A 12,944-nucleotide genomic window follows, 5' to 3' on the forward strand; every position below is an offset into this window, starting at 1 on the left:
ATTAAAAGTATGAGTATGTTTTGGTGCAGAGAACATTTTGAAATTCATAGTTTTTTCATGATATGCACTCTCTGCCTATTATGAAAAATTGCATCAAAAATGTTTTTTGCCCCAAAATAAACTCATACTCTTACTCCCATTTCCACTGACTTTTTGAGGCACCCTCCTACCTTTACTGAGAGTGAGCAAAGTGAGATGAACAGCATTGAGTCCACTGATGAGCCTGAGAATCTCCCAGGCAGGCTGACCTCCTGCGTTGAGAATGTTCACTCGTTCTCAATATTTAGGGAGAAGAAAACTGAATACAGGACACTTCATATAAATCTAAAATCTTAATGGTCTTTTATGTTATTAAACCTTAATGAGAAAAGCTCAAGCAGAGGAGGAGTGTAGCTTATTAAGCTCATTTTTTGCTCTATTTTTCTTTTTCTAAAGAGCTTCAAACTCAAAGCCTGCACAACAAAGGAGTGCTCATTCCTCTTTTTTGGAGTAATGTGTTTGTTTTGTTTACTTTAAATTGGGCTTAAATTAGCCCTCAGAAGGAGGGAATTCATTAAAAATCTTGATCTGCGATATTGGCAAGTTGCCACCTGAAAGGCCTATATTGCTTCTCTTGATAGGGTTCAAAAGAGGAATAACAAATGCCCAAAATAAAATTATGGTTTCACTTGACATGCCAATTTACAATGTTTTCATCCGATTAGAAAATCACAAAATTAGATAAAGAAGAAAGATTGACTCCTGATAAGCAGATTTTTCCCCAATTAAAATATGCTTAGAAATTGTGTATACTGTATATGTTTTCTTCCAATTTTAATGAAGATACACACATGCAAACCCTTAAACACAAATGTATTTTGTGGGCATCAGACATAATGCATTAAGTTTGTATTTCACTCTTTTCTAATTATATCATTATCATTGCTTTTGCATTTGAATCTATTTGAAAACAAAAAAAATTTAAGTAGGCATGTAAAAAAATTTAAGTCAGCATGTAATATCTCATCCTAGGTTAGGCATAAATCAGCATTAATTTAAGAGTTCCCTGTCATTGTCTGTAGAAACTATATCCTATTAATCATCAGTTTTAAGTGATGTGAGAAGTAGACATTGTTTCAATATACAGTTGGGACCAGATATGTCTTTAAACTTTTAGAAATTTAGAAATTACATTCAAATAGGTGCTCGCTTGAAAGCACTTAATACTCTAATTCTGAAATGTTTCCCCTTCCAGGAAATTGATCGAACTGTGATTCTCACTAGGGTTAAAACTGGAGAAGTGGAAAGAGTTTGGAAATTAGAAAAATTTTAGGAGGGGAGTCACATACTGCATCCCATTGCACACACCCCCTCCCACACATAAGGCATGTGGACCCGGTGGAGGGCTTTAGACACTTTCTCCTCTACTCAAGCCAAGCGAAAGTGGCTCCAAGGGGAAACTCAGAGAGAAGTGGTTGGGTGTGCCCTGGAGCTGGGGACACAGTGCTGTGGGATCTGACTCATGCCTGAGGCAGCTAAAGAATGAGAGTCTGCCGCAGCCTCATACCCAGCAGTGATTGGAAAGAAACTTCATCCCACCAGCAGCAGATCCAAGAAAGCTGTTTCTCCTGGAGGGCCAGGTGAAAAGCAAGAGGGCTACGTGGCAGCACAAAAAGGCATGATGACGAGGATGCTGGAGCTGGGCAGTGAGATACTGAGACCCTGAAGGGAAGTTCTGATGTTGAGCCCACGAGTACATCCCCCTGGTCAGGAAATTGGAAGGGAGAGTGCCTCTTGTGTGTTAGGAGCTCCGGCAGAGACTCCACAAAGTTCTCCAAGACAAAGTCCCCTGAAAACTTCTCTGAGCCGTGAGTGAGATCATGCATGTTTCAATCAGCTACGCTGTTTACAAGCCCCCCTTGCCTCTCCTCCTATCTCCTTAGTCTTATCCCCTTCCCATTTTGATTCTGGGAGGGTCAGCACTATGGTAAGAGGTAGAAGAAACACGGGCAGCCGAGCTTCCATCTCAAAAGCTTGAACTTCGGATCGAATTGAGAATGTCCGAAGGACTAGGGTGATCCAAAGACTCAGTGGTTATCTCGGAGGGACTTGAATCACAGCGGGGGGGGGGGGGGGGGGCACCCTGGAATTTACCTGGAGGCTAGGGAAGAACACACCTTCCAGAATATGCCTGCAGGGAGAGCAGTAAGAACACAATCAAGTTGTCGACTGTAGCCTCCAAATCATGATGTGCAATGTGACAGTTGCATTTGCTCGTCTTAATATTTGTCTAACAATAAATAAATTATGAAGTAGCTTAAGCAAATAAGGAAAATAAAACTTAATTAATCATAAAACATTTACATGGTGGTAGATATTTATAAAAGTGTCTGAAGGTCAAACCAGTAAGTCTAGGGATGTACTGTTAAGGTTATCTGCTTTGTCTATAGACAGTTACAACGAAACTAACAGTGTTAGGTGACCCCACCCCCACCCTGTTTTAATTCAAAAAAAAACTAAAACAGCTTATATTAAATAAAATCAAATGATTTCTGAATTTCCGAGCAGGCCCTTTGCCACTGAGAAGCCCTAACCTAAACAGTAGATATTAATTATTAGACCATAAAATTCACGGATGCCGGGAAGATAACTTTGTAGAAATTTTTCTTTAGCTCAGCTATCTAATCAGAGCCTTCATTTTATCTGATCTAAACCACACAGTCTGTCTAATGCACATAAACTCAACTAACTGGTTTTCTTTCCAGGTACTTCAGGCTCTGACTTCTCTGCCTACCCACCCCTAAAGTAGCTTCTAATATTGGGGCACTCCTGTTGGGATGTTATCTGGTCTGCAGCATTATTTCAAGATCTGATGCAGTGTGTTGGGAGGTAATTCAGCCTGTATAAACTCTAGTCATTACCATAGGCACCCTCTGTATCTGCCAGAGTATCTTCCATCTTGCCTTGCCTTGTGTTGGCAGGCCCCATAGGAGTTGTCTGTCTTGTTCTGATGGCCAGGTTCCTATTGGGTAAGTGGGTCTTCTGTCAGCCACTCTTGTCCCTCTAAGGGGCATGTAGATTTTCTGGATGTTTCTCCTTCTGTCTCAGGTATCATATGAGCCTGATAGTGGGAGGATGCTACCTCAAGCTCTGTCTGCCCAGATCTGCCTTCTCGCTTACATTCTGTAGTCACTCTCCAAAGCAGGTGGTAGGGGATATCTCAGTAGCATTGTCACCCTCTCTGGCTTTGTCTGGGAAGCAGTACACAGATCTCTGTCAAGGCTCTGATTTGCTGTCAGCTATCCCTGGCAAGGGAAAGAGGCCACACCCATCTCTGGGAAGGACTGGCAGCCAAGCAACTTCGTGGTTCTCAGAAACTCCTCTTCATCTGGCCTGCCTCATTCCCACAGTTTATAGGAGGAATTAGCTCTATACCTGGTTTCTTTCAGAGTTTTAGTCTTTGAAAATTCAAAACAAAGCAAAAAACTCATCTACTTCCTCCTTTGTAAAAATAAAAGCTTTATTGCAAGACTTTGCCCGTGCTCTGAGTTTCAGGAGTCCATTTGGAATTCAAAGAAGGAGGAGGAAGAGGAATGGGGGGGGGGATTTGTTTTAAGTTCTTTATGTCTCCTTTCAATGAATGCTGCTGAGTCAGTGGAAATGGGGCATGATGTGAAAGAAGGAACCAACCTTTACATGATATTTCTAACTTTAATCTGCAATACTTATGTTTCAACTCTCCAGTTATCTAACAGAAGTCACCACATGGACACCCACTTCCTCTCTACTCAGAACCAACAAGAAAGACATTGGTCTTTGCATGGTTTCCTGAGCCCAGGGGTGGGGAAGAAACTATAGCAGACACAAGTACAGTAATTGCCAAAAAGTGCACTTCAAATCTAACTGAATTGATGGAGCTCAGCCAGGAGAGATTTTTTCCCGGTCTTTGCTGTCCTTTGAAGTCTCCCTGCCAACCAAAGAAGAGACACAAAAGCAGTCTAACCAAGGCGGAATGATTGATGGGATCACAAACAGCTTTGAGTATTCAGAAAATTATTTGTTTACATGCCATTTTAATTTTACAGATTCCACAGTGTGAGGTGAATGATAAAGAAATTCCATGCCCAAAGGTCTTACATATTGGACAGTGAATACATTTTTATCTTTAAAGCAAAGACAGGTTAATATGGCTCCATCCTAAAATGACTTTGTAATTGTCAGAAAAATGAACTGGGCAGTGCAAGGTTCCACCTTCATTCATTAATCAGTTTGAGATGTCTTAATTAAATCCTCTTAACTCCTCTAAAGGTGAGGAGGGACTTTAAGGTAGGACTTGAGCAAAATTCTCCAACAGCCACAGCAATTACAATATAAATAGAAGGAAATAATCACCATGCCTTTCTGAGATAAAGAACAATGGAATTCTTTCCTATCACATATTTCTCTATTTGAAGGACTATCATACAGGAAAGAAATTAGTCTTGTTTGGATTTCTTCCACCATGGGGTAGAATTAGGCTTAAGTTTCAGGGTGGAAGTTTTATAAGAAAATCATAAATTTAACCTCATTCCTACCAAGTCACATTATCATGAAAGAGTATGGAGGGAGGCAAGGAGAGAATAAGAGGGGAGAACCTGAGCCGCTGGTCAGGTCCAGGGGATAATTGCAGTGGTGTGACGTGGTGTTCCCAGTAGGCTTGCAATTTCTCCCATCCACGCCTTTCCCTGGCAGACCCTAGGAGGAATGGGGTTCATGCATTGAGTTCTCATTGCTGGCTTCTCATTGTGTCCTGCTGTGACCTCTGTTTGCCATATTATGGTTGCCACCATCAAAGCTTATTCTTTGCTCCTCTGCTGAGTTCCTCGGAGTCGTTACTGTCCTAACTTGATCTCACTGCCAAGGGGGAGGGGGAAGGTTCTCTCCTCAACAATATTATAACTCTTTGCTAAGCACCCCCAAAGGGCAGACTGGCTCTTGACATTTTCATTCATGCATGCAGTAGGTACTCAGCAAATAATGAACACCTCCCATATGCCAGGCGCTGGGCTTCGAATGGGGGGGCTCAGTGGAAAACAAGACAGTGCTAGTCAGGGAGCACGTAATCCAGTGTAATCTGATGTAGATCAACCCCTTGGATATAGGGAAACTTTTCAGGGGCACTTCCAGGACTGGCATTCAGAAGTGTTCATTCCCACTCAGCACCTCAGGACCTGCTTGGAATGAATTTCCGGCTCACGCAAGCACTTTCCCCCATATGCCTTTTTCTACTACATTTCTCAAAGGTTTTCATCACCATGTCACAGAACTAGTTTTCCATTTCATTTCTTGCCATGTGTTCCAAGAGGGTTAGAGAATCATTATAAAAATAGAATTTTATCAGTCCTGGAGGGAAAGAGTTATGTTTATTGCATGTGAAAGGACAAGGAAAAGTATTCAATGTTAAGAATTTAATATTTGTATTATAAAAGAACTATAAGCAATGAATGGTTGAAGTTCATTGTTGAAATAATGGAGGATGCATTGTTGTGTGTTTTGCAGTTTTCCTTACAACTCCGTAGTAAGAATCCCCTTAGTAATTTCACAGAAGACTGACAAGATCAGTCATACTTCCCATCCCATCCTACACAATTTATTTACTATTTAAGGACCTTTGAAAATGGGAATGGTAAAAAGGAGGGGAAGGGGAATGCTTAAATGGAACTGGAGTGAACTCTAATGGGTCTCCCATCTAAGAAGACAATGTATTCAATTGATTACATTATCCTTTGTTCTTCAGGACTGTTCTTTTATCCTTCCCTAAAATCCTGCATTCCAGGGACAACCACCATTCCCCTTCTTCTTAGATGGTTTTCTCATCAAAATATAATTAGTCGAAGCTATAAATTTACCTGGCCCATAGCTGCATATTCTATCCATGCTGGTGTGTTCTGCACATTGTTTTCTGAGATAAATAGGCTGGAACATCTGGTCTCAAGTAGGGAAGAGAAGCAGGTTTTCAGTTGCTGCTCAACCAGTGTGTACCACGGACTGCTGTATTGCCACATGAGACCCTAATGACTCATTATAACACTTCTGAAATGAGGTCATACTCATTGCCCCTGTCTTCCTTGAAAGTAGTATATTTACATGTTATAAGATGTGGCTTTTGTGGCAAGGAGAGCATGTTTGCAGAACTGGTAGGAAATTCAGGAAGATGTTGCAATGTGGACAGGGAAGAACCTGAACAAGTATAAACCTTTGGGAAAGTTTAATCCTCTGAGCTTTCATTGACTTGCCTACTCCTGTGATGGGAATTTGCTCATGAGATCAATAAAACTGACCAAAGATAGACAGACTGGTCCATGTTATCCAGGGACCTCTGACAAGTAACACCTGTGACTAGGACATCCTGGCAAGGTCAACAAAAGAGTGCTGGCAGGTATAAAATTGATGCATAGAAAGCATCCTGATTCTCTGCAATGATTTTATTGATCAATGGTAGAATAATTTCGTTGAGAAAAACAATGAAATGGCGTCCAAGACTTCTGAGAGTTTGACATCAAAATCAGTGTAGAAATATGGTATGGAGAATTTTTCTGCATGAAGGAAAGGTCAACTTGATCTCAGTCTAATGTATGTTAAACTATCTAAAGGAAGATTGTGCCAACAGAAGAGGGCTACTCAACAAAAAAGTGGGGGAGATTAGAAACATGAGGGTCAGTGAGGCAGTATTTGGTATTTTCAGTGAGGAAAAAAAATATTAGAGCCTTTGGGATTATTTAGCAAGAGGAGAAAATGCTCAGATGAGATAAAATTGGCTAGCTGAAACAAGTCTTGTCAAATTCACCTTATGTTGTTTTCATTTAGGGTCATTAAACTGATGTTTTGAAGAAGTGTCTACTACAAAGGGTTTTGTGAGGTTTCTCAGGTTATCCTCACAATCAAGATGGAAAAACGTGGAAGAGTTGACATATGAGTGAAGAACGATCACTAGGGGATGCAGAGGGGCCTTTGGCTATGGATGTCAATGGATTAGTGTGCACCAGGAATACACACTAATCAGATCTGGATCGCCCAGCTAGGAATGAGAATTAACACATGGGAGGCATAATCATGTCCCATGAATAACTTTGAGCTATAACAATGGCCTGAATCTAGCAGGATTGAATTTAGTAGGGATAAATATCAAGGCATAGGCTTGGGGGCAACAAAGTGAATCACATACGTTTATCCAACTAAATTCTTTTAAGTCCACCAAGCCATTCGCAAGCTACGCAGATGATTCCTGAGAAGACTCAGTCCCTGAAGCCTTACACAGTCCAATTCTAGAACCCTATTGCTCAGGATCACCAGCTAACTAATTTTCTGAAATAGTCTGGTACCTCAGCCACTGCCTTTGGCTCAGTCATGGTTCCCCCCTCTGCTCACTGTGATTCCATTGGCCCTACTTTGACCTCCTGGGTTTGCACTCCATCCCCTTTGAGCCCCATCCCTGGGACCCACACCAATACCTTCTCTGACCACAGGTAGTGCAAGGAGAAAATACTTGAAGCATCAATCAATCTTAGCACACAAGCGCAAAATGTAGATTCTTAGCTTGCTAGAATCATGCTGCAAATAATCAAACTATGAGATGGGCTAACAAAAACATCATTGAAGGCTTAAGCAACCTTGCCTGCTGGGGAAACCATTGTCTCTGTCCACTCTATGATAGTCAGGCCACCTCTTTAAACAGGACATGCATCTGTGCACTGTATATGCTTGTATGTCTTGAGAAATAATTGTGAGGGACTTGGAGACATATCCTGTAAGTGACGTTCTCCCTTTATTTCCAGGGAAAGTTTTTTTAATAGCTAATTACATAAGTATACTCAATGTGGACAATTTGGAGAAGACAGATAAGCACATTATTTTCCTTTCATTCTATGCATATATATTTATAAAAACTGATCCATGATTATTGCTCCCTTTTTATACTTTATAATATATTAAGATATTTTGGCCCCCAAAAGAAATATTATTCTACTTCAGATCCATTAAAGAATGTATATTAGAACTTTTAAAAAAGTACAGAGAAGGGATTTTTATCCTTGAACTTTAAATAAACTTTATAATACTGTGCATACTTCCATGTTACTTTGGATGTTTTATAGAATAACATAATTGATCAACACTGGCTTAAGATGATTTGCACTTGCTGGTTCTCTAGCTTGAGACTCTAGTGATGCCCCTTGCTTACCTGGTCGAATCCATGGTGCAATGTGCAATTATTCTGCTTGGGTGTTTGTTTTGTCAAAGGCATCTAGGTAGCTTGGACTATGTCCAAGTGTGCTTTGATCACCACTTAATTTCCTAAGAACTGAAATGCATCAGAATCCAGCCATGTGATGCATGGACACCTCTAATGCCTAATCTCCCACTGCCCCCCCCCCACCACACACACACATACTTTGGCACTTCTCTACCTTCTCTCTATGGGAGATGAGCTGCCCTCAATTCACATGCTCTGTTCCCTCTCCTCTCCTTGAGTTATGCTGGGTGACTGACTTAGGTAAGTGCCAAAAAATAATAAGCACCATTTCCATACTGCCTTAGCTGGCAATTTGCTGTGATCTCAGGCTGGTTTACAAGCTGTTTCCCAAAATTAGGAGAAGGAGACAGAGTTCCAAGTGAATGCCATCCAAATGGCACTTTCTCAGACTCATTCCTGGGAATAGGGACCACAGGTCCTTAACTCTCATCTTCTTTCCCTGGGAAGGAACAGAGAAGTGAGAGGTCACATCATTTGGAAACCCTCTGCCATATCAGATCCTAGCTTCTTCTCATTAGGCAATAAAACCAAATCCCCCAAACCTACTCCTGTCATCTGTGGCCCACTTGCTATTCCAGAGAACAGTGAATCCTTAGAATTTCCACTCAGGTTCTAGAAAGAATGTGATTCATTTCAAAATAACCTTCTGGAGAATGTGTGCTCAAGCCTAGACCAAGGGACTTCCCTGTTCAGAGCTGACAAGGACCTCACTGCCCATTGCCTATGCCCATCTCTGGCTGGCTCACCTGGCTGCAAGGGCCAGCTCAGTGACCCTGGACCAGGAAGCACCAACAATTTCTGCTCCCAAGAGCTACCTCACATGGCACATGATGTGTTCGTATTTCTTATGACCTCTCTCCTCCACCTTTGTATCACGCATGCATAAGCCCTCACTCCCCTCACTGAACTGTAGGTTTCTCTATGTCACAAGCAATGTGGGATTCACCTGTGTCTCACCCTGTAAGCCTCACAAATGAATTCTCATCCCAAAAGCTGCCCAAGGACTTGGTGCCAGGGAACAGCTGCTCATTTTGGGTTCTTCCGGGACACTTCATAAACTTCCTCTTTCCAAACACACTTCATCGCAGGCACCTTCCAACCCTGGCTCCCAGGAGCTCCTGAGCTTTATTTCTTAGAATTAGGGAGCAATCCCTGGGTTCTTTCCCAGCATACGCCCACATGTACACATTCACCTAACACCACCCTGGCCGTGGGGCAGGGAGAGGTGCTAAGCAGTACCCAAGAAAAGCAGCTTTGCCACACTCTTCCACTCCCTGCCCAGTGTAACCCACCACAACCCCTCTCCACCCAGTGTGGGAGGAGCCCGAGCTCCCTGCAGACAGGCCCCCACTGCACAGAGAGGTAGTTGTGTGCAGTGGAAAGTGCAGTGGCCAGCAGGTGGGAAACTCAGGCTGTCATATTGGCTTTCTCTGGCTCTGATGTCTTGAAAAGCCATTTCTCTTCCAGATTTCTTCCCTATAAAAACAAAATCGGTGTTTCCCACAACATTTTCTAGCTTTGCAACCCATGATTTAAGTGAAATTGTATCTGAATAACATAATAATAACAATACTGCTTTGATTGAGATTAGAAAGGATGTGACTTAACCTCTTTCCCCTGTCTCCTTACTTCCATCTGCTCCAGTGAAAGCCTCTGGGAAACCCCAGGACAACACTTGAAAAACATTGAATTAACAAACACTGGAGGAGTCCTCCTAGTCTGTGTAGTTGATCCTAAAATGTGACCACTATGGAGGGAGGTTGAAGGAAGCGAAGGGTGGTTACCAAGGACGAGATCTGGAATGTGCTGTGCTGTCCACACACAACACACGCACCACCAACAGTCCCAGACCTTAACTGTCGTGGGTCCGTGTAAGGACAAGAACTTATCACTGTCATTCTCTTTCATATCGGGTGACTCCTGGCGTGTGGAGTTGCTTCCCCTGTATCCTCTGCTAAAGCTCTATATTCTCCCTTGCTTCACATGCAGACTAGTCCTGTATGTCCCCCTCATGTCACTGTGCTGTCAAAGAATTAGGGCCTGGATGGTGTCTTACTCAGTTCCGTGTCTCAGCAGCTAGCTCAGCTCCATGGCCAGTGCTTGGGTAAATGGCGATGAATTGAATGAGTGCCAGTGTATAGATTCAGGCTGCTGCTCTCTTGGCCTGCAAAGCGTAACACACACGCCCTTTCTCACAACTTCTTTGGCAACCCTTGCTTCATCCCATGCTTCTTCTGGAATTTGCTGGGAGGATGTCAAGAGTTCCACTCCTGACACAAACCCACTGGGAGTCTCTGCTCTCCATAGAACTTGCCCTGACTCTCCCTTTGGGCACATGGAGTCCTTCATATTTTTCAACCCACCATGATCTATCTCTTTATTCCTCTTCCATTAACATTACATCACATCACATCACATCACATCACATCACATCACATAATATCACATAGCATAGCATAGCATAGCATAGCATAGCATAGAATAGCATGACATGACAACAAACATATTCAGTCCTGGGCTTGTCCTTTCTATTCTTAGGGCTGCTTGCCCAGTGGTAAGGATTCTAGTGGGTGACACCCAGTTGTCTGGCGCTCCGGCTTCTCAGTAACCTTCAGGAACACATAACCGGTCTCTGTGGTGCTTCAAGATGAGGATCTTGTAAGACGCTGTGAGTTTGGTTTTACTTGCTGATGAGCTAGGTCTGTTCTCAGCACAATCTGCTGCCTGCTGTAGGTAGACTACCTTGTGCACTGTTCGTGTTTCTAGGACACAGATTTTTTTTTTTTTTTATCATAACCATGCTGAGAATGAGGTAACTCAGGTCAGAGAAGTTAAACTTGCTGAAGCTCACAATGATGAAATTGGAATTCAAACTAGGGTCTTTCTTACCTCCAGGTTGTAGTGTTCACATAGTAGCAAAGGAATGTTTGTTGATCATTTGCTATGTGCCTACTGGTGACGGAAGCATTTTAAATGCATTCCATCGTTTAAGTCTCACATCAACGTGCGACTGGGTGACTGTTGTCCTCATTTTACAGATGATAAAACTGAAGCCCAGGAAAACTCACACACAGAGAGCATGTAGTCAGTGCTGAGCTTCCATGTGGCCCTGCGTTGGTCCCAGTGAGCACTAATCCACGGCATGCCACAGATGCTCCTCACCGGGACATCCCACTAAAGATATCATGATATCTCCACCAGAGGTCACACAGAGAAAAAGACAAGCAATTGCATTCTAGATTTTCCACCTGTGACCATAAAGCCACACATACACACACACACACACACACTCACACACCACTAGCCCCTGGGGTCATATTCAAATATGAAGGGAAACAAGATATCCGTCTCAGTCCTGACCCTGATCCCTGCTGGCAAGCTGTGATTCACTCTCCTCTTGTTCCCAGCTTCCTGAGCTTCCTCATCTACCCTCCCCAGGCAGATCACATTCAGGAATTGTAAACCCAGGTGAATGTTCACATAAGCAAAATGTAAGTAGGGCAACTACCTTGCAGGAAGTCTATCAGATAATGCATCCTCAAGCCACCTGTGAATAATTGGGGGCTGTCTGCTTTGGATTATCTACACAGTTTCCACCACTAGCAATGCCGAATGAGACCCCTGTTTAACACTGGGAAAGGCAGCAACACCCTGATGAAACTGAACAAGCCCCAAACCAAATTCCTGGCTTTGCTTCCAAGATCCACTCCTCCCAGCAACTTCCCCGTCTCATCCAATGGAAACTCTTCTCTCCGTTGCTCCAGCAACAAACTTGAAGTCATCCTTGGCTCCTTCCTTTCTCTCGCACCCCATCTGCAGTCCATCAGCAAATCCCACAGGCACTACCTTCAAAACACATCCAGAAGCTGATTGCTTTTCACCACCGCCACTCGCTACTACTTGAAAGCAGTTCTTCCACCCCAGCTCTGCTAACCTTGCTTGTTGGAGGAGGCTGTTTGTGCACAGGAGGATGTTAATAGCAACCCTGGCTGCTAGCCCCCAGAGGCCTCCAGCATAAGCCCCTCTCCCCAAAACAAACCACGCCCTCTCCATACCTTGCCCAAATCACCCCCAGTTGAGAAACGCTGCTCTAGCCTAGGCCTTTGTCAGCTTTCCCTTCCCACTGCTGGTAGCACCAACTCCCCGTTTCCTGTCTTGCCCCACTGCAGACTATTCTCAGCCCAGCAGCAGAGGGAGTCTTCTACTCTGGACTTGGACTGATCCACTCCTCTGCTCACCACGCTCCATGGCTTCCATCTCACTGAAAGCTCAAGTCCTCCAATAGCTTAAAAAGCCCTACTTAATCTGCACCAGCCCCACTGCCTGTGACCACCGCCAGCTCTTTTGCTACCTCTGTGGCCCTTGTTCCGTGAACGGTAGCCACTCTGGCCTGGCTGCTCCTTAAATGTCAACAATCCCCCTGCCTCAGGACCTCTGTGTGTGCTGCTCTCTCTTCCTAGAGCAGAGCTTGCTCCCTCACGTTCTTCAGGACTTACAATAGACCTTTTCCGGTCACTGTGGGTACAATTACCCCTCCTACTCATTCCTACCCCAGTCTTCCTGTCCTCCTTAACCCTTTATACCCCTCTCCACCCCTAGGGCACTTACTACCATCTGAATACCATGTTTCCTTATTTATTTGCTTATTCTCTGTTGTGGGATTCCTAACATCTAG

At 43.4% G+C, this 12,944-nt stretch overlaps 1 long non-coding RNA gene across 1 annotated transcript in view; it reads left to right on the forward strand.

Annotated features, from left to right (window-relative positions):
- The first annotated feature begins 1,654 nt into the window (after nt 1-1,654).
- The window catches only part of LOC133747137 (uncharacterized), a 36,969-nt gene continuing 25,679 nt past the window's right edge, over nt 1,655-12,944 (forward strand). Inside the window, exon 1 of the long non-coding RNA XR_009864282.1 lies at nt 1,655-1,847. This is a non-coding gene — a long non-coding RNA (uncharacterized LOC133747137). The remainder of the gene's footprint in view (nt 1,848-12,944) is intronic.

Source organism: Lepus europaeus, chromosome 18 (genome assembly GCF_033115175.1).
Source record: "Lepus europaeus isolate LE1 chromosome 18, mLepTim1.pri, whole genome shotgun sequence".
Taxonomy (NCBI): domain Eukaryota; kingdom Metazoa; phylum Chordata; class Mammalia; order Lagomorpha; family Leporidae; genus Lepus; species Lepus europaeus.